At 43.2% G+C, this 21,815-nt stretch overlaps 9 non-coding genes across 9 annotated transcripts; 5 read left to right on the top strand and 4 right to left on the bottom strand.

Annotated features, from left to right (window-relative positions):
• The first annotated feature begins 18 nt into the window (after nucleotides 1-18).
• trnan-guu (transfer RNA asparagine (anticodon GUU)) lies at nucleotides 19-92 on the top strand. The gene has a single exon. It is a non-coding gene; the product is annotated as a tRNA-Asn (tRNA).
• A 1,541-nt stretch (nucleotides 93-1,633) lies between these two features.
• On the top strand, nucleotides 1,634-1,715 carry trnas-uga (transfer RNA serine (anticodon UGA)). Its single transcript has one exon. It is a non-coding gene; the product is annotated as a tRNA-Ser (tRNA).
• A 7,195-nt stretch (nucleotides 1,716-8,910) lies between these two features.
• On the bottom strand, nucleotides 8,911-8,988 carry trnar-acg (transfer RNA arginine (anticodon ACG)). Its single transcript has one exon. It is a non-coding gene; the product is annotated as a tRNA-Arg (tRNA).
• Nucleotides 8,989-9,571: 583 nt separating this feature from the next.
• Nucleotides 9,572-9,644, bottom strand: trnar-acg (transfer RNA arginine (anticodon ACG)). The gene has a single exon. It is a non-coding gene; the product is annotated as a tRNA-Arg (tRNA).
• Nucleotides 9,645-10,226: 582 nt separating this feature from the next.
• Nucleotides 10,227-10,299, bottom strand: trnar-acg (transfer RNA arginine (anticodon ACG)). The gene has a single exon. It is a non-coding gene; the product is annotated as a tRNA-Arg (tRNA).
• Nucleotides 10,300-11,923: 1,624 nt separating this feature from the next.
• On the top strand, nucleotides 11,924-12,005 carry trnas-gcu (transfer RNA serine (anticodon GCU)). Its single transcript has one exon. It is a non-coding gene; the product is annotated as a tRNA-Ser (tRNA).
• A 1,338-nt stretch (nucleotides 12,006-13,343) lies between these two features.
• Nucleotides 13,344-13,425, top strand: trnas-uga (transfer RNA serine (anticodon UGA)). The gene has a single exon. It is a non-coding gene; the product is annotated as a tRNA-Ser (tRNA).
• Nucleotides 13,426-14,688: 1,263 nt separating this feature from the next.
• trnai-aau (transfer RNA isoleucine (anticodon AAU)) lies at nucleotides 14,689-14,762 on the top strand. Its single transcript has one exon. It is a non-coding gene; the product is annotated as a tRNA-Ile (tRNA).
• Nucleotides 14,763-19,589: 4,827 nt separating this feature from the next.
• LOC148643265 (U4 spliceosomal RNA) lies at nucleotides 19,590-19,731 on the bottom strand. Its single transcript, XR_015929384.1, has one exon. It is a non-coding gene; the product is annotated as a U4 spliceosomal RNA (small nuclear RNA).
• Between the last annotated feature and the right edge of the window lie 2,084 nt (nucleotides 19,732-21,815).

Raw genomic sequence — 21,815 nt, 5'->3', positions numbered from 1 at the left:
GAGCACAAAAGGCCGTCAGTCTCTGTGGCGCAATCGGTTAGCGTGTTCGGCTGTTAACTGAAAGGTTGGTGGTTCAAGCCCACCCAGGGACGCATGTCTCCGTTTTTCCAATGTAAACATCATCACCGCTAAAGAAGATGGCGCAGAAGGCTCCACAGTCGCAACGTTGTGCTTCTTTTCTTCTCTTTTCAGCATGGAGTAAACCTTTGCTTGATCCTTTGCAGCCTACGCATGCTGACACAGCTACCTTTCTCTTAACGCGCCTCAATCATTATTCACCAAAACCATCAGCAGAATGTGTCGCCTTTGTGGTGATGTCACTCCTCTGCTTCACAAATGTCCTTAGTGACGGACCATTTCTTTCTGCCATTTTTCCGGAGCGGTTATTGATTGCTCCATCATTTCCCTCATACTTTCCATCCCTAGATTGAAAAAAAAAAAACAGAAACAGGCTGACAGGACGACAATCAAATTGCAAAAACTCATCAAAGCACTCGATAGAGTATTTGAATCCACAAGTAGCTACGAGCAACTTTGTCCTGGCTTGCATGAAAGTCGGAAAATGTCAAAAAAAAAAGATGGTGGCTTTTTCATATCTGTTCTTTTATTTTTAGTTCGTTGGCTCTTCTGTCCATTGTCCTCCTGCCTGGCTCTTGACCTGTGACTGTCTGAACGCACACATTAGACTTTCAGGCGGGGGATTTGTCCTGAGCCTCTGTGAAAGACCCACCCACCCCCATAAATAACTGCTCTAGAAACACATGAATGCAAAACTAAACCACAGCTTAAAGAGGAGCTCCAACTCAGTGCCATACTAATGTAAACGAAGTAATACTAAGACATGTTCTTATGGATTTGTCTTACCTTGAGATATGTAATTGGATTTCAGGATTAACTTCCTCATTCAATGTACTGGTGATTCTTTGCCTGGTCAGTACCTGGGTGGGAGACCTCCAGCGAACAATTAAGCTTGCTGCTGGAAGTGGTTAAGAGTTAAGAGACTCTTAGGATCTTCCAGAGGTGTCTGTCCAATAGCACTAGTTGCCTTAGAGCTGGCTCAAACATTGCTCAAGAGTCTACCTTTCACAGATGCGCAAAGATGAATGATGGGGGTGCACGCTTCAAGGAGCCTTCCAACTGTAGGGACCGATTAGAGACGATCCGTAGCATGTGTTCGTTTCCATATACGCCCTGTGTCTCAACGGTAGGACAGAGTCAAATACTGCCTCGACACGTAACAGCGTTATATTAAACCGCAGGACTTGAGGGCTGTTTTGTTTGAATGTTCAAGGCATTGGTAAGAGCGTAGGTCAAGGGCCATTGGTGCATCTCCTGTAACTGGAGTAAAAATGCTATTCAAAGTGCAGTGACTAAAATCGTCGTCCACATGTCTCCGTTGTTGATTGCTTTCTGTCTAAGAACGTTCTGTTTTCATGTCCGAACGGGGAGACTTTATCATTCCAACTTGAAGCCACCCTTAAGTCCTCTGAGGTGTGTGTGTGTGTGCTTGCACGTATGGCGTAAAAGGTTTCTTAAACGGAGAGCGAACTTGAAAAAAGTTGCCTCCGCCGCCGCCGCCGCCTCGCACTCCCTGTTCGATTGTAGCAAGAAGGCAGCGGCCGCGGCGCTCGCTGTAGTTGTGGCCGAGTGGTTAAGGTGACGGACTTGAAATCCGTTGGGGTCTCCCCGCGCAGGTTCAAATCCTGCCGACTACGGCGTCCTTTGCATTTGGTTGCGTGCGTGCATGTAAAAGGACCTTCGCCGTTTTGTTTTCGCTGGGACCTTTAACACTCTAAATCGCCTGGACCTGCAGCCTGTGAAATCGATTCTTCAGCACCCACGAAGGACGCTCTGCAGCTAGACACAGATAACGATGCTTTTCTGCAACGAGCTTTCCAGCTGAATTTTCTCGGCAGCTCCGTACTGAACCTTTCTCCATTGCAACATAGCGGAGGCCTTTGTACGAAAAAAAAACCAAAGACAAATTGCAACTGAGCATCGCATGAGCCGTTACGTACCCTTATCTGTTAGGGAATTTCAAGGGAGGAGTTAGGTCAGAATGGGTAGGCTGCAAAACAACAAGTAAAGATTTATTCCAAGATGAAACGTTGTGGCGGTTTTCTTATCTTTTCAGCATGGACTAAACTTTTACGTGTTCCTTATATGCTATATATGTATATATTAGCACCAATGTCTTTCTTAAAAACTAACATGAAATTGTCAGGTACATTCAGCTATATACAAAGACGAGACAGACAAAGTAATAATTCTATATTAACGTGGCCTACATATTGACGCAATGATCGAACTAACTGACGTGTTCTGATTCAGATCCCCTGCAGTTCATGCCAATTAGAACAATAGCAATGCTGAGTCCTCCCCACCCTACTGAGCACAAATTCAGCTGCTCTCCAGTTCTGTTCTACATGTTTTTTCATTGCAATTGAGCTCAGAGCTGGAGATGATCTCAATACAGTTCTGTGTAAACTAGCCCGCACTTGCGTGCTAATTTACGGGTTGTGGCAAATGCTTTTCTATAGTTCATATACATGACGGCAACCTGTTACCGAGGAACCTGAGAGGTTTAAAAGCCTCACAAGCCAGGCAGGACTCGAACATACAATCTTCTGATCCGAAGTCAGACACGTTATCCATTACGCCACTGGCCCATAGAACATGCGCTTGCACTCCACCACAGAGAGCTCTACACTGCTACCAGTAGTACACTTCCCCAAATTTTCACAGCAAGAAACTTGTTTCTCCTACTATTTTTATCAGGTTTAAAATATCATCTCCTTAAAACAGAAAAAGTGTTGATGTGTCGTGCTGAAATTCCGATTGATTTTGAATTCAAAGAAAAAAGGTTTTCTTCCAAAACACCGTGAAATTGTCACATCCTGCAGACAATAGGTGTATTCCATGTTGAAAAGAGAAGAAAGAAAACCATGGAACCTTTTACAGGTGTGAGGCTTCTTCAGGTGTGAGAAGACCTCACGGCCAAAATGTTGCGTTTCCTTTCTTCTCTTTTCAGCATGCAATAAACCTATTACTTGTTCCTTTGCAGCCGAGGCATGCTGACATAGCTACCCAGCTGAACATCTTGCAGACTTTACTTCTCTCCTGTAGAAGTAAAGCAGGGCTTGCTGGGTGAGCTTTTGCTCCGGTATGTTAGGTCACGTGTCATGTTAAATCACTTCTTCTAAACACAACATTTGCTGGTGCTAACTTTCCCCATGAAAAGAGACATTTCCCTTACAGTACATGACATATCATTTTTTTTTTCTATCAATAAGTATAGAAATAAAACAAAAGAAAAAATGTCGCCAAAGAATGCAGCTCTGTCGCCTTGGGGAGGTGTCAAGGGCATTGAGCTCCTTGAGAAGTGCCAGATAAATGCCATTTCTCATCATTTCTCTTGGCGTCAGTTCTGCTATTAAATGGGAAAGAGGCAACGGGCTCAGAGAGCAGGTTAAGTGCACACCGAACGCAGATGTGTCCAAGTGTCTGTAAAAGTGCGGTGCTCCCTAGTGGCTTAAAGTGCCTGCCTAGTAAGCAGGCGATCCTGGGTCTGAATACCAGCTGTGCCTCTCTCCGTGTCTTGTTGTGCCAAATGTATCATTTCAGACAAACATGTACAGCTTTGTTCAGTTTAATGCAAGAATTCATTTCCTTTCTGGAATAACTTGTTTTTGAAGAAATCCATACATTTTGTGAAAGATGAAATCAATTTCTTGGTTGTCAGTGAAAAAATATTGCTGGCTACAAGAAGCGCAAACGATTGTTTTCTTTGACCATAAACCTGCAAATGTAGGGAGCACAAAAGGCCGTCAGTCTCTGTGGAGCAATCGGTTAGTGCATTTGGCTGTTAACTGAAAGGTTGGTGGTTCAAGCCCCTCTGGTATGCATGTCTCAGTTTTTCCAATGTAAACATCATCACCATCGCTAAAGAAGATGGCGCAGAAGGCTCCACAGCCGAAACGTTGTGCTTCTTTTTTTTCTCTTTTCAGCATGGAGTAAACCTTTGCTTTATCCTTTGCAGCCTAAGCATGCTGACGCAGCTACCTTTCTCTTAACGCGCCTCAATCATTATTCACCAAAACGATCAGCAGACTAAGTCGCCTTTGTGGTGATGTCACTCCTCTGCTTCACAAATGTCCTTAGTGACGGGCCATTTCTTTCTGCCATTTTTCCGGAGCGGTTATTGATTGCTCCATCATTTCCCTCTTACTTTCCATCACTAGATTGAAAAAAAAAACAGAAACAGTGTTTTCACCTCTGAGCTCCCTGACTGACAGTAATCAGCTAGGTAGTGAAACAGTCAGCTGCTTCTAAGCCTTAAACAGCTGCATCTCGGCGCTTCCACAGAGAGATGATTTGAAAGCCAAACATCGCCCATTGGGAACACCTTACTATCACTAGTTTAAGAGACTCTTAAGGTCTTGCAGAGGTGCCTGTCTAATAGCATGCGCTTTGTAAGCTATAGGTGTTTAGGCTGAGGCAGAATGCCTGTTAACAAAATGTTTTTCTAAAGGGGCCTTCTAAGGCGTCTTACAACTGTAGGGACTGATTAGAGACAATTCGTAGCTTGTGCTCATTTCCCTCTATTCCCCGTGTTGCAGTGGTAGGATGACGTAAATTCCTGCTTCGACACGTAACGGCATTATAATCGAGTGCAGGAGCTGAGGGCTTTAGTTTTGTTTCGTTTTCCATGGCGTTCGTAAGCGCGCAAATCAAAGGCAATTCCTGCGTCTAACACGAATGTAAATGCTTTTGAAAGTGCAGTGTGGTGCAGCTTGTAAAATCCTTGTCCACATTTTTGGTTTGTTGATGTTTTTTCTGTCTGCCAAAGTTGCATTTTGACATCCGGACTGGGGGACTTTATCATTTGAACGTGAAGCCAGCCTTAAACCCTCTGAGGCGTGTCTGTCTGCCGGCACGAATCTTGTGAAAGGTATTTTTTTTAACGGAGAGCAACTTTAAAAAGGTTTCCGCAGCCAAATCGCAGTCCGTGTTTGATTATAGGAGGATTGCGGCGGCGGCGAGCTCGCATTTGTCCTGCTCGAGTGGTTAAGGCGATGGGCTCGAAATGCGTTGGGATGGGACAAGAACCTGCACCACACTACGTACACAGGTTTGTATTTTTGGCTGAAGATGAAAATGTCTAACATAGATTGTTTTGGTTCTAGCAAACAATAAAAATAGTTGTTAAAATCCAAACACACATAATGAGATCACTCTCTGTCAGTATGTGTAACATTCTGGGTCTGGGCTCCTCGGTATTTGGGCTAAAGAGAGTTCAACAACATTTATTAAATGCACTGACATCATAATCTGACAAGATCCATTGTTTAGGGGAGACTTGACCACCCACTGTCCCCCTGGTATCGTGAAGCTCATTGTCCTTTAGCTTTCCAAAACCAGAATCACTTGGGACTCCGGGGGGATCGGTGTATGCAAAATATGAATTCCTTATGCAAGAAATTGTATATGGTCAATATAGCGATCATATCTTATCAGCAGATGGTAATCTCCAAGGAACAAGTAATAGGTTTATTCCACGCTGAAAAATGATCAAATGATTGATGAACCCAAGTGATTTGAAAGAAATGTTAAACAACTCAAAGCGAGGTTGTATAAGGTTAGGGGAGCTGTCTGGTGTGTAAAACACCTGGTTGCAGCACTGTGGCTGTTGTGCTTGAAGAGCTATTGACTCGTGAAGAGCACGATGTACTATCCCCATGTACCGCCTGTCTAATGGTGCCATATTGAAAAACTCATAAAAAATTAAAGAAAGGGGCCACAGCCACAGCAAGGTTATATAAAGTTAGGGGGCCTGTCTGGTGTGTAAAACACTTGGTTTCAGCAGTGTGGGTGCTGTATTTGAAATGCTATTGAGCCATGAAGATGACCCACCTGTCCCAGTGTATTACATGTAGTGTTATCTTCAGAAAATCATAAAAAAATAAAGAAAGGGGCCACAGCCACAGCAAGGTTATATAAAGTTAGGGGGCCTGTCTGGTGTGTAAAACACTTGGTTTCAGCAGAGTGGGTGCTGTATTTGAAATGCTATTGAGCCATGAAGACGACCCACCCGTCCCAGTGTATTACCTGTAGTGTTATCTTCAGAAACTCATTAAAAAATAAAGAAAGGGGCCACAGCCACAGCAAGGTTGTATGAGGTTTGGGGGCCTGTCTGGTGTGTAAAACACTTGGTTTCAGCAGAGTGGATGCTGTATTTGAAATGCTATTGAGCCATGAAGACGACCCATCTGTCCCAGTGTATTACCTGTAGTGTAATCTTTAGAAAATCATAAAAAATTAAAGAAAGGGGCCACAGCCACAGCAAGGTTGTACGAGGTCCGGGGGCCTGTCTGGTGTGTAAAACACTTGGTTTCAGCAGAGTGGGTGCTGTATTTGAAATGCTATTGAGCCATGAAGACGACCCACCTGTCCCAGTGTATTACCTGTAGTGTTATCTTCAGAAAATCATTACAAAATAAAGAAAGGGGCCACAGCCACAGTAAGGTTGTATGAGGTTTGGGGGCCTGTCTGGTGTGTAAAACACTTGGTTTCAGCAGAGTGGATGCTGTATTTGAAATGCTATTGAGCCATGAAGACGACCCATCTGTCCCAGTGTATTACCTGTAGTGTAATCTTTAGAAAATCATAAAAAATTAAAGAAAGGGGCCACAGCCACAGCAAGGTTGTACGAGGTCCGGGGGCCTGTCTGGTGTGTAAAACACTTGGTTTCAGCAGAGTGGGTGCTGTATTTGAAATGCTATTGAGCCATGAAGACGACCCACCTGTCCCAGTGTATTACCTGTAGTGTTATCTTCAGAAAATCATTACAAAATAAAGAAAGGGGCCACAGCCACAGTAAGGTTGTATGAGGTTTGGGGGCCTGTCTGGTGTGTAAAACACTTGGTTTCAGCAGAGTGGGTGCTGTATTTGAAATGCTATTGAGCCATGAAGACGACCCATCTGTCCCAGTGTATTACCTGTAGTGTAATCTTCAGAAAATCATAAAAAATTAAAGAAAGGGGCCACAGCCACAGCAAGGTTGTACGAGGTCCGGGGGCCTGTCTGGTGTGTAAAACACTTGGTTTCAGCAGAGTGGGTGCTGTATTTGAAATGCTATTGAGCCATGAAGACGACCCATCTGTCCCAGTGTATTACCTGTAGTGTAATCTTCAGAAAATCATAAAAAATTAAAGAAAGGGGCCACAGCCACAGCAAGGTTGTACGAGGTCCGGGGGCCTGTCTGGTGTGTAAAACACTTGGTTTCAGCAGAGTGGGTGCTGTATTTGAAATGCTATTGAGCCATGAAGACGACCCACCCATCCCACCTGTAGTGTTATCTTCAGAAAATCATAAAAAAATAAAGGTTCCATAACCCAAAACAAAGCTGGGAATAGTCAGATGACCTGCTTAGTGTGCAAAACCCTTACCTGCAGCATTGTGGGTGCTGTGGTTTAAATGCTATTGGTTTGTGAACCAGTGCATTGTGCCACATTAAATAAAAGCATGAGAAAAAGAGATTCAGAATGCAAAGCTGTGTCAGTGTTCTGTGTAAAAAATCGGTTTGAACATCATGGGAGCTGTTTTTAATAAGCTGCTGAGTAAAGAATATTTTAATCTTCCTGCTGTCAGTAGTATTGTGAATATAGTTGACCCTTACCTGAATGAAAACAGGACGTAAAGGAAGGGTTTCAGAAATCAAACAAAGCTTTATTCCCGTGCTTACAGTCTGGGTAATGGGAGACTGCGCTGTTCTGCTTCCTATGGTCATATACGGGTTTTTCGCACGAAGCCGTATTGAACAGTATTTCTCGCGTTGTGAACGTGTGCACACAGCGGTCCCCCGGGTTCCAGTTCGTGCGTAATTACGCATCGATGAAAAACCGGAGGTTTAAAAAAAGATAATTAGCTCACTGATAGTTTGATGTAAAGAGTGTGGAAATATCCACAAGTCGTGGTCTTTAAAATGCATTTGGTTTGACGGCGTTCTGTGCTTCCATTGCGAAGATATGGACAAAAGAATATTCGTGCTTGGTCAAAAAAATGTCATAAAAACGAAAAAGTAAAGGCTGAGAAAGCATCCACAATGTATTTTATACACAAAACAAGCATTCTCGCAACTCTAAGAGGTTTCGTGAAAGCGCTACAGGCGTGCCAAAATCGTTTTCGAACTTCGAGCTAACTTTACCCCGGTGGGTTTCAGTGGGTTAACTGAGGAGAAGGCGTGATCGCTAATTGTTGACTTTTTATTTGGTGTTAGAAACACTCTTACTGTGCATGACGTGCAACAAATGTAGCCACAGAAATTGCATCACGCTTTCATGTATGCTATTGCAGACACCAACGTTGCCTAGATAGAAAACCGAAATAGCCGTGGGTTTGCTTGCTGGTCTGAAGGATCTCTCTTCGAATCTCTATCATTTGTCAATGGAAGTAAAAGGCGCTGCAATCTCATACGTTCAGAATCAAACCCACAGCTGTTGTTCGACTTTATTTCTTGACTAATTACAACTGAGTGTCGCATGAGCAGTTACATAAACTTGTCTGGTATATTTGAACACAAATGCCGTTCTTCAATTAAAACTAACAGTACATTGTCAGGGACATTCAGTTCTATACAAACAAGAGACAGACAAGAGAATATTTCTACCGTTCATGTGGACTACGTGTTGACTTACTGATCGGAATAATTGAAAGGTTCGGGCTCATAGCCGATGCAGTGCGTGCTAATTAGAACAGCAACGCTGAGCTCTCAGCACCGTACTGAGCCCAGGTGTTTTTCTAAAGATGTCAGGTGCAGTTCATTTACATGAAGGAAATCTCTTACTGGGTACGATTACAAAGCAGTAAGTAGCACAGACTACTTAGGGAGTAGCCCGATGCGTTTAAAAACGACCCCAGCCAGGCAGGATTCGAACCTGCAATCTCCTGATCCGTAGTCAGACGCGTTATCCATTGCGCCACTGGCCCTGGTGTGACACTGCAGGACTGTAACCCAGTGAGATCAGCACTGCACCTAGTAAAATATTACCCCCGGTCCATTCTTTTCCAAAAGTGAGAAACACCTGTTTTCTACATTTTGTCTGTTTTAAAACCATATCTCTTTAAACCAAACCAAGAGTTTGTCTTTTGCACTGATATTCTGATTCATTTCGATTTCAAAGAAAAAAAAAACATTATCTTCCAAAGCATCATAAAATTGTCCATTCTTCCAGACTCTACTTCTCTCTTGTAGTAGTACAGCAGACCTTTCCAGGTGAGCAGATCACAGAGTCCGAAATATGCTTTCTCCATCAAGCAAAATACCTGTCATGTGGACTACGTGTTGACTTACTGATCGGAATAATTGAAAGGTTCGGGCTCATAGCCGATGCAGTGCGTGCTAATTAGAACAGCAACGCTGAGCTCTCAGCACCGTACTGAGCCCAGGTGTTTTTCTAAAGCTGTCAGGTGCAGTTCATTTACATGAAGGAAATCTCTTACTGGGTACGATTACAATGCAGTAAGTAGCACAGACTACTTAGGGAGTAGCCCGATGCGTTTAAAAACGACCCGAGCCAGGCAGGAGTCGAACCTGCAATCTCCTGAGTCGTAGTCAGACGCGTTATCCATTGCGCCACTGGCCCTGGTGTGACACTGCAGGACTGTAACCAAGTGAGATCAGCACTGTACCTAGTAAAATATTACCCCCGGTCCATTCTTTTCCAAAAGTGAGAAACACCTGTTTTCTACATTTTGTCTGTTTTAAAACCATATCTCTTTAAACCAAACCAAGAGTTTGTCTTTTGCACTGATATTCTGATTCATTTCGATTTCAAAGAAAAAAAAACATTATCTTCCAAAGCATCATAAAATTGTCCATTCTTCCAGACTCTACTTCTCTCTTGTAGTAGTACAGCAGACCTTTCCAGGTGAGCAGATCACAGAGTCCGAAATATGCTTTCTCCATCAAGCAAAGTACCTGTCATGTGGACTACGTGTTGACTTACTGATCGGAATAATTGAAAGGTTCGGGCTCATAGCCGATGCAGTGCGTGCTAATTAGAACAGCAACGCTGAGCTCTCAGCACCGTACTGAGCCCAGGTGTTTTTCTAAAGCTGTCAGGTGCAGTTCATTTACATGAAGGAAATCTCTTACTGGGTACGATTACAATGCAGTAAGTAGCACAGACTACTTAGGGAGTAGCCCGATGCGTTTAAAAATGACCCGAGCCAGGCAGGAGTCGAACCTGCAATCTCCTGATCCGTAGTCAGACGTGTTATCCATTGCGCCACTGGCCCTGGTGTGACACTGCAGGACTGTAACCCAGTGAGATCAGCACTGCACCTAGTAAAATATTACCCCCGGTCCATTCTTTTCCAAAAGTGAGAAACACCTGTTTTCTACATTTTGTCTGTTTTAAAACCATATCTCTTTAAACCAAACCAAGAGTTTGTCTTTTGCACTGATATTCTGATTCATTTCGATTTCAAAGAAAAAAAAAACATTATCTTCCAAAGCATCATAAAATTGTCCATTTTTCCAGACTCTACTTCTCTCTTGTAGTAGTACAGCAGACCTTTCCAGGTGAGCAGATCACAGAGTCCGAAATATGCTTTCTCCATCAAGCAAAGTACCTGAACATGACTCTGTCTTCATAAAAGCGCCCCTGTAATAAAGAAATTAAATCCGAAATCAAGAGGGCAGTTGCCTACTGAAGTTCAAGAAGTCATCAATTTTAACCTAGCAACACATTAAAGGCTGCATCTATACAAGTACGATTCTAGAAATGCTAACCAGATTACGTTTTAAGAAGGAACTGCGCCTCAGGTTCCGCCGAGATCTTAACTTGGATGGCAGGATTCAGAGTCCGGAGTGCGGACTGATGGCGCACGGAGGGTCCACATACTGTGGATCCCTCAGTTTTCTTCCGCGTGTTTAAACCGCCAGCGTGTGACTCCCCTGTCCCCGTGACCTCATTGCTCTGCTCTCGCCTCTGTGCAGCTGAGCCCGACTCATGGTAAAGTGGAAAAAAATATGCCCTCATCGTGGGATTTACTCTGGATCGAGGATAGATGTCACCTTTTTATCGTTGAACAGGATGTATGTGATGTGGCGACTAGGTTCAATTTTTTATCCTTTTAAAAGATTAAGGACTGGGGTGAGCGTGATTTACCACCCTTTCAGCAAAGAACCCGACATGAGCACCGTTTAAGCTGCATAGACTCGGTCATTTAACTCTTCTCCATTAGCAGGGTTAAGGTTAAAGAAAAAAAACATTGCTGACTTCTTTTTTTTTGCCAGCCGCTAGCGCTGATTAGCAATGTTTGTATTTCATGTTTTGCAAGTTCCATCCATTTTAAGAAAAACAAGTCGCGTTAAAGACAGGAAATGAATACTTGCATTTAATTAAGTCTAGCCGTAGGCGGTTGTCTGTAAGGACCAGTTCTGTTCGAGAAGACAGAACAAAGAAGGCACCACTGGGATTCGGACTCAGGATCTCCTGTTTAAGAGACAAGCGCTTTAACCAACTAAGCAACGGCGCCCCGGTAGTGTTGTCCTTTTGCAGCCACTTGGACACACCACTCAGACACATCTGCATTCGGTGTGTGCTCCGCCTGCTCGCTGAGCAAAGTGCCACCTTTACATACAATAGCAACATCGACACCAAGAGAAAGGATGACAAATGGCTTTTATCTGGAACTTTTCATGTCCAAGGAGCTCAATGTGCTTTCTGTGTACAACAGGGCCACTGAACTCCACACTGGCCACTGAACCACAGCAGTGGCTTGCTGGCTTGACATCCCCCAAGGAAAATGTTGAAATCGCATGTGGAACAGGAAAATGACCCTCGATTATGAGGGAAAAAAAAGAAAAAGATCATCTGGAGCGCGCCAACCCATGTCTGGACAGCCCAGTTTCATCGACGAGGTGGCCGAGTGGTTAAGGCGATGGACTGCTAATCCATTGTGCTCTGCATGCATGGGTTCAAATCCCATCCTTGTCGCTCTCTACGTTTGACGTTGGCTTTCCTTTTGTTTGCTCCAGTACTAGAGCCTTACATTTTCTAGCGGTGGCTGAACATGGTATAGTAGGCTAACGTTGGTATCGAGCAGTGGTAGTAACAGTATTTACGTGCCGCTGCTGCCAAGTGGCTCTGGGTTGAGACCGCGTTTTCACTTACTTGCAGCACAAACGGAGAAAGCGATTTTTGACAGTCTCTCGAGAGACTGCGCTAGGTGTTTAGGGATAGACTTTGTCAGTTCCCCCTGGGATGATGGCCTCTCAAATAGTTAGTGATTCCTCTAGACGTTTATACAGTAGAAGCCTGCTTCGTGGCTTAAATCAAAGCTAAGGAAACGAGTTAGAGGTCTGATGCAGAACTGCGAATTCAATGAAGGGGAACACTACAGTACATTGCACTGTATGTGTGAGGAAAGCTGCCCCCTTCTGTTCCTTGTCGACCGAACAGAGGACTGTAAAGGATACCGCCAAGAAACTTTAGGATGCTGGTTGGAATCCAGCTCCAAAGAAGCCCCTTTGGGTGTTATGTAATCAAAAAGTAAGAACAGAGAATCTCCCTTTGATCAAAAGCGCAGCAGAACTGTTTCCGTGGAGCAGGTTTCAGACCCGTAGACCTGTTTTATTTGTAGGGAAGGGCGCATTCCCAAACGCGAATCTCCTGTTTTAGAAATGCTTTGGGCGGCGTGAAGTGAAAATAAGAAGTGGGCTCCAGATGCACATGGAAGCAATCAAGTGTTTCATCCGAGCTGTTTCAAAGACTGTTCAACAGCTTTCCTTTTACAGAGGCCCAACGATTAATGATGGGGGTGCACCCTTCAATGTGCCTTACGACTCTAGGGAGTGATTGAGACGATTCGTAGCGTGTGCTCACTTCCCTCTATTCCCCATGTTGCCGTGGTAAGATTACGTAAATTCCTGCTTCGACACATAACGGCATTATAATCAAGTACAGGAGCTGAGGGCTTTTGTTTTGTATCGTTTTCTATGGCGTTCGTAAGCGCGCAAAACAAAGACAATTTCTGCGTCTAACACGAATGTAAATGCTTTTGAAAGTGCAGTGTGGTGCAGCTTGTAAAATCCTTGTCCACATTTGTGGTTTGTTGATGTTTTTTCTGTTGTTGCATTTTGACATCCGGACGGGGGGACTTTATCATTTGAACGTGAAGCCAGCCTTAAACCCTCTGAGGCGTGTCTGTCTGCCGGCATGTATCTTGTGAAAGGTATTTTTTTTTTTAACGGAGAGCGACTTTAAAAAGGTTTCTGCAGCCACCTCGCACTCCGTGTTAGATTATAGGAGGAATGCGGCGGCGGCGAGCTCGCTGTAGTCGTGGCCGAGTAGTTAAGGCGATGTATTTGAAATCCATTGGGGACTCCCCGCTCAGGTTCGAATCCTGCTGACTACGGCGTCTGCCGCACGTCACCTTGTGCTTGTGTGGCAAAGGCGAAGTGCCGCTTCTCCTTTCCTGGTACTATAAAAATGCTACATCGCTTGCTCCTGCTTCCATGGAAAGCAGTTCTTCAGGTAATTCTACTCTCTTACCAAAGCTGTTAGGTTCCTTTCCGTGGTGAGATGGGTTGTCATGCAACGCTGCCACATAGTGCCGACAGACAACTGTGTTGCGGGAGAAGAGAAAAGTGTTTGAAGATTTAAGAGTGTCTTAGGTGGAGCCAAAATCAAGTGTCACAAATGCAAGTGGGAAGATTTCCAATGTTTAATATGGTCAAAATAAGCGGAAGTTACCAGCTTGTCCGGCACAGTCTGCCATGCTTTTGTCATATACTGTAAAGTGGTGTCGAACTGGGTGTTGAACTGGAGCCTCACCATTTGCAAATGTGAGGCTCCAGTTATACATCGAGTGTCACAGCGCGCCTCTTTGCTGTTCCTGGTGGTTTTAAAACGCCCAACGCTTGTACCCGCTGCCTGGGAAATAAGTTCTTCAGCGTCCGCGAATGGCATTTTGCAGCTGGAAGCAGATGTCGACGCGTTTTGCACAGAGCACCAAAAAAGCGTCTTTTTTGAAGGCCCAGGCACCGAGCATTGGTGGTTCAGTGGTAGAATTCTCGCCTGCCACGCGGGAGGCTCGGGTTCGAGTCCCGGCCAATATAGTGGCTTTTGCACCGAGCGGCTCCATCACTTGCATCCCCTTGCAACTTGCAACTGAAAACCCACTGAAGCTAAGCAGGTGTGAGCCAGGTCAGTACCCGGATGAGGGTGAGCTACAGGGAAAAACAAAGCTTCCAGCTGGAAGCGGTGTTAATGGTGCCGGCGGGGGGGGGGCGCTCACCCTGAGGTCTGTGCGGGTCCCGATACCCCAGCATAGTGACGGAGATGCTGTGTTGTAAAAGGGCGCTGTCTTTTGGATGAGATGTAAAACCGAGGTCACAGCGCTCTGTGGTCATTCAAAATGACCACCAAAACCTTTGACAAAAGCTCTTGGTAATTGATGGTCTTCAATAATGCTTCTCCTTTAGGTACATTTTAAATCAGCTGAAAAATGCTGTGAAATGGGGGGGCACTTCAGGCCAGTGTAGGATTTGGGTTACAAGAACCATGAAACTGCACGAGAAAGCCCGTACACTGAATTACACGGCTTTCTATTCAAAGGAGGAAAAAAGAAATTCCCTGAGTTTGATTTTTTGCAGCACAGAGAGGAGCACTATCGTGAGGCCGGTTAGCTCAGTTGGTTAGAGCGTGGTGCTAATAACGCCAAGGTCGCGGGTTTGAGCCCCGTACGGGCCAGGTCTAGGTCTAGGTCCAGGTCCAGGTCCCTGTTTGTGAAACAGGCAAATGACTGTCTCAGGGGCCCATTCCTCATTCTCAAGACACATGTATGCAGTATGTACACCATGCATTGAGCAATAGGGACTGAATACACCACAGGTAAGGTTAGAAGTCATTCTGAGGTGCCACATGTGAAGGATACAGCTAGGCATCCGAAATGTAGGGTTTGAGACCCTTCAGGAGTACTGCATCCTTTGAGACAGACCCGTGCATGTTAAACAAATGATCATTTCTTTCGGCATTAGGGACTAAATATACTAAACATATGATGCTAAAATGTTATTTTCACATATATTAATGTAATAAATGATTGCTTATGCTTTATAAACAAATCTAATTAAAATAAAAGCTTAAGTTTTGTATTTATCTTGTACCATAGAACATGATTTTCTTTGTATTTCAAGCCCACAAAGTGTCCAAATGACGCACTACATGATATAAGGAAGATTATCACATGCATTTCGGTATTATCTTTCTTATGAAAATGCATTCCTTTCATTACCTTTTACTTTTTAAAATGAACTCAAATTGAGTATAATGTAATAATTTAAGTAGAATAGATTCTAATAATATAATGATCCAGTGTTTTGCACTACTTCACTGCTTCACCGCTCTATGCCGTCTGGAAATAAATCCTCAGACTGCTCACTGCCCTGGGCTTGTACCAATAAATTACAGGAGCACATCTATATATCACTGCGTTGAAGCAGGAGACACACAATCACTGCAAACACATCCTAAATACAGTGTTCCAGCACCTTTGACCTCATCCAGAGCGTATCATTTCTTGAAAGGGATTGCTGTCCGAATGCACATCTGAATCCCAAACAGAATCTCTAGTAAAATACTATCATTTGTGAAACAGGCAAATGACTGTCTCAGGGGCCCATTCCTCATTGTCAGACACATGTATGCAATGCTTTCACCATGCATTGAGCAATAGGGATTAAAAACACCGCAGGTAAGGTTAGATGTCATGTTCTATGATCATTTCTTTCAGCATTAGGGACTAAATATACTAAACGTATGATGCTAAAATGTTATTTTCACATATATTAATGTAATAAATGATTGCTTATGCTTTATAAACAAATCTAATTAAAATAAAAGCTTAAGTTTTGTATTTATCTTGTACCATAGAACATGATTTGCTTTGTATTTCAAGCCTACAAAGTGTCCAAATGTTCTATGATCATTTCTTTCATCATTAGGGACTAAATATACCAAACGTATGATGCTAAAATCCTGAGAAAAGGATGTGCTCCATCTCGTCAGTAGATTGGATTCCAAAACTGATTTGGGTCAATATACATTACCTTTGAAATTAAAGTACAGTCTACTGTAGGGAACCATCAACTTAGAAAGCATTGGCCTTCCCTGGGGGTCAGGTAGGTGCAAAAGATAAACCTTTATCCTATCTTTATCTTAAGATAAGTGGCCAAGCAGTATTTTTCCAAGTTTCACCAAGCTCATCATGTTGCCATAGTAGACAAAGTTCTATAAAATGTTAAATAACTTTAAAAAAAGCATCTTGGTCTTACAGTACTGTACAAGGTGAATTAAACTGTCCCTGGTAATAAAAAGTAATTAGAAGCATCTCAGAAACTTTATCTCTAGAAACATTAGCTGTTTTATATCATGTAATTTAGTGTGATGTTGTCAGAATTCAAGGACATTATCACACACAGAAATTGGTTCAGTTAAATCTAAAAACACAGCTAAACATGGGTTTAAATGTAACAGAAGTCTTACCTCTTGTCAAAAGATTTAATTCAAGAAGCGATGTAATAAATGATTGCTTATGCTTTATAAAGAAATCTAATTAAAATAAAAGCTTAAGTTTTGTATTTATCTTGTACCATAGAACATGATTTTCTTTGTATTTCAAGCCCACAAAGTGTCCAAATGACGCACTACATGATATAAGGAAGATTATCACATGCATATCGGTATTATCTTTCTTATGAAAATGCATTCCTTTCATTACCTTTTACTTTTTAAAATGAACTCAAATTGTGTATAATGTAATAATTTAAGTAGAATAGATTCAGGTAGGAAATATAGAGTCATGATGTTTATGGCTGACATCATTTCACATGGGTGAATTTTAAGCTAAGAAATAAAAACATTTACAATTAAGATACCATTGCTTAATTTTAAATGCCTTTAAAAAATAAATACCTCCTGAGAATAAGTTGCCACTCCCATATCCTTGGTAAGGTACTGTTTGAATCCAATCAGGAGAGGAGCATCCAGGGAGTGCTTTCTATAGAGTCCAGCTTGGGCCACTCTCTTCCGGCCTGCTGATACTTTTTAACTACTCAGGGCCTGTAAGGATATAAAACACCGGTTTAAACATTTTATACCTATAAGACAAATTAGAATTTTAGTAAAAAATAGATACATCTGAAAAATAAAAAGTCTTACTGCTGATAGAGTTCTTCAGAGCTCACATCTTCCCCTTCCTTATCCGCTTTTGTTTCAGTTTCTAGAGCAGCCTCTGGCATCTCTTCCTCCTGGACAGCGGCCTCTTGCTCAGGGCCGCTGGAATGCAGGTAGATTCTTTTCAACATGCTTTTACATAATATGTTGTAACAATGATTTCAAAAAGAAACTACAGAAGACTTACAGATTAAAAATATCTCACCTTGCCAATGTGTCTTCAGGCTTCCCATGTACAAAAAGGCCCAAGGACTCTAGCAGTCTTACAACCACTATCCTGTTTGCCTCACCAGACACGATCTCTATTCTGTGGTAATCCACGATGACCCCGTTCTTCAGGTGATTCATCATGTCCTCCCTCGCCTGTTGAGAGGCCATCCTGATCTCTTCTGCCGTGGCGTGCTTCATACACGCCCTCTTCAAGTGAGCAGGAAGCTGATCAAGAGTATTCAGGCACATCTTGCACACCAGGGGAATCCTCGCGGGTTTCCTTTGAAAATAAATCATACCATCTGTGTATAGAAACAAGCTAAAACTGATTTCTTAAATTATCCTTAATTTTCTCTCTCATAGTTTGAGCATAATGATTTTATTGCATTTATATAAGAATTGCTCATTGCTCCAAAATAAATAATGGTTTCATAAAAAAGTGAACACTTACTTGGTCTCAGTCACAGACTTTCCAATAGAAGCCATTGTGGAGTTCAGCAACTGCAGGTCCTAGAAGTGGGGAAGGAATTTTAAAAGAGAAATTGAATTACAATACAGAAGGAATGGCTGAGGGATCACTGAAATATATATATATACAAATTCCAAAGACTGAGTCCATATAGAAACAACTACCTTTCATTTTCAGTATAAGAAAAAAAAAACATTATCTTCCAAAGCATCATAAAATTGTCCCTTCTTCCAGACTCTACTTCTCTCTTGTAGTAGTATAGCAGACCTTTCCAGGTGAGCAGATCACAGAGTCCGAAATGAGCTTCCTCCATCAAGCAAAGTACCTGAACATGACTCTGTCTTCATAAAAGCGCCCCTGTAATAAAGAAATTAAATCCGAAATCAAGAGGGCAGTTGCCTACTGAAATACAAGAAGTCATCAATTTTAACCTAGCAACACATTAAAGGTTGCATCTATACAAGTACGATTCTAGAAATGCTCACCAGATTACGTTTTAAGAAGGAACTGCGCCTCAGGTTCCGCCGAGATCTTAACTTGGATGGCAGGATTCAGAGTCCGGAGTGCGGACTGATGGCGCACGGAGGGTCCATATACTGTGGATCCCTCAGTGATCTTCCGCGTATTCAAACCGCCAGCGTGTGACTCCCCTGTCCCCGTGACCTCATTGCTCTGCTCTCTCCTCTGTGCAGCTGAGCCCGACTCACGGTAAAATGGAAAAAAATATGCCCTCGACGTGAGATTTACTCTGGAGCGAGCCAGTGTTGCGCATAGCTGCCTTCAAAGCAGTTGACCCATGTTCGATTCCCGGCCAACGCAGTTGCGAATGTTCTCAAATGCTGTCATGAGCCTTGGATTGTGACTAGCAGTGAAGCCTTTTGAAAGAGCTAAAGCACTGCAAAACGGAATTGAAGGAGAATCTTACAGGGGATTCTGAGCAGTGTCTGCATACATGCAGTCAGATAAAAGTGCTGAAAGCTTGAGCTACTCTCAATGTCATGCTGGCCTTCCCCGGAGTAAATCTGTTACATTGAAAGAATGCTTCTGGCAGGTTCAAAAAGGGACCCTTGTTAATTGGGGAAATCAATGATTTCGAATGAATTCTGTATGCGTTAAAAGACAGCTATACACAGAAAACATGCAGGACACTGCTCATGATGTTTCCCGAGCCGAAACACAGTGCATTTTTCCAAGCCATTTGACAAAGCATACCCACTGAAAACTGCAGCAGATCGTGTAAAGGCGTTCAACTTTGTAACTACTGCACGCACAGGAAGCAGAATAAATTCCTCTTTTCAAACTGTCAAAGGTTTGCTTTGCGAACGCTGCAGGACATCGCACAATCTCTTTTGAATGGGGACAAACGATTTCTTATGGGGCGCAGTAAGTACAGACGTTTAAAATGCTCCAGTCATGCCGACGATGCAGCATGAAGAAGCACAACCTAACGTTTGACAGACAAAAGCCAGGCGCCGCTATGAGCAATATGAAATCATACTGACAGCACACGGCGTTTCGCGCTGACACAAAAGTAATTTCGACAGACGCTGTTCTCTGCATAACGCTGAAAGAGCTAAAGAGCGTTTCTGTTGACACGTAACAAGCTCGTTTCTTTCTACCATGATATCACCATGACCAAATCTGTCTTTAAACACCTTGCTCAGTCTCTGATGAGACTGTCAAAAATTGCTTTCGCCGATTGTATTGCAAACCGGCGGAAGCGGGGTATTGGGAAAAGTTTTCAACTAGCAATAATCGCGCCTCGGCTAAACCTCACAGGCTACGATACTGCCACTGCGCAAAGCTGACGGTTGCCAGGCAACCGCGGGGATCCTATGGAAATCGTTATCGATCGTCTCATGGCATGTCGTTGCTGTAACGCTTCATATTTGTCGTCTTCTTCTTCTAGCTTGAGGTTTTGAAGAATTTCATGACAGACAAGGGCTCCGTTGGGAACAAAGGGCGTTGTGAGAAAACCGTTGCTTATTTTCAGCAGCAGAAATACAACCCTTTAAATACAAGATGACAGAACAATGACGAAGGGCATGCCGGGAGTAACTCATGCACTACAGAGGAAAGGGGGCGGGCACGTACAGTTCACATTCAAGCCACAAGTACTCTTCTCCGATGTTACAGAAACAAATCCTAACGTCTTGAAAGCATTGCAGCATGTTTGTGTCCCACTTCCCGTGGCTGCAGGACGACTGACACGAACGGACAAACACAATCCGTGGCGTTTAGCGTGACATAGTCTTGCAGGCATCGTGCTGTCTCACTGCAATACTATACCGCTGGAAGAAACAGTCCATCTGGCCATCATTTGAACGTCTAGCTACAGCAACTAACAATATCATGATTTATTCAGGATGTGTGGAATCAGCACGTCCCGGAGACAGCTTCCGAAATCGTGAGCATTCTCTGGTGGTAGGGGCGTTCAAGATGGCGCTCAGGTGGGAGATAAAGTTTAGTGGTTGGGGAGTTTTTTTGAGTTTTTCATGACCTGAATGTTAATAAGGACTTAACAATAGTTGTTTAAACTTCAGTTATAATTGAAAGAAAAAAAAACGATTTTTTTTTAGGTTTAAAAAGTCCGATATGAGTAACACTGGGAAAAGAAAAGAGAGTGCTGGGTCTTCGAAGGAGAACTCTAAGATACCTCAATCGTATATGAAGGAATTTTAAAAGAGAAATTGAATTACAATACAGAAGGAATGGCTGAGGGATCACTGAAATATATATATACAAATTCCAAAGACTGAGTCCATATAGAAACAACTACCTTTCATTTTCAGTATAAGAAAAAAAAACATTATCTTCCAAAGCATCATAAAATTGTCCCTTCTTCCAGACTCTACTTCTCTCTTGTAGTAGTATAGCAGACCTTTCCAGGTGAGCAGATCACAGAGTCCGAAATGAGCTTCCTCCATCAAGCAAAGTACCTGAACATGACTCTGTCATCATAAAAGCGCCCCTGTAATAAAGAAATTAAATCCGAAATCAAGAGGGCAGTTGCCTACTGAAATACAAGAAGTCATCAATTTTAACCTAGCAACACATTAAAGGCTGCATCTATACAAGTACGATTCTAGAAATGCTCACCAGATTACGTTTTAAGAAGGAACTGCGCCTCAGGTTCCGCCGAGATCTTAACTCGGATGGCAGGATTCAGAGTCCGGAGTGCGGACTGATGGCGCACGGAGGGTCCATATACTGTGGATCCCTCAGTGATCTTCCGCGTGTTCAAACCGCCAGCGTGTGACTCCCCTGTCCCCGTGACCTCATTGCTCTGCTCTCTCCTCTGTGCAGCTGAGCCCGACTCACGGTAAAATGGAAAAAAATATGCCCTCGACGTGAGATTTATTCTGGAGCGAGCCAGTGTTGCGCATAGCTGCCTTCAAAGCAGTTAACCCAGGTTCGATTCCCAGCCAACGCAGTTGCGAATGTTTTCAAATGCTGTCATGAGCCTTGGATTGTGACTAGCAAAGCGAAGCCTTTTGAAAGAGCTAAAGCACTGCAAAACGGAATTGAAGGAGAATCTTACAGGGGATTCTGAGCAGTGTCTGCATACATGCAGTCAGATAAAGGTGCTGAAAGCTTGAGCTACTCTCAATGTCATGCTGCCCTTCCCCGGAGTAAATCTGTTACATTGAAAGAATGCTTCTGGCAGGCTCAAAAAGGGAACCTTGTTAATTGGAGAAATCAATGATTTCGAATGAATTCTGTATGCGTTAAAAGACAGCTATACACAGAAAACATGCAGGACACTGCTCATGATGTTTCCCGAGCCGAAACACAGTGCGTTTTTTCAAGCCATTTGACAAAGCCCACCCACTGAAAACTGCAGCAGATCGTGAAAAGACGTTCAACTTTGTAACTACTGCACGCACAGG

Source organism: Lepisosteus platostomus, chromosome 22 (assembly GCF_059453375.1).
Source record: "Lepisosteus platostomus isolate fLepPlt1 chromosome 22, fLepPlt1.hap1, whole genome shotgun sequence".
NCBI classification, from domain to species: Eukaryota; Metazoa; Chordata; class Actinopteri; order Semionotiformes; family Lepisosteidae; genus Lepisosteus; species Lepisosteus platostomus.
This window is presented reverse-complemented; position numbering and strand designations above follow the sequence as displayed.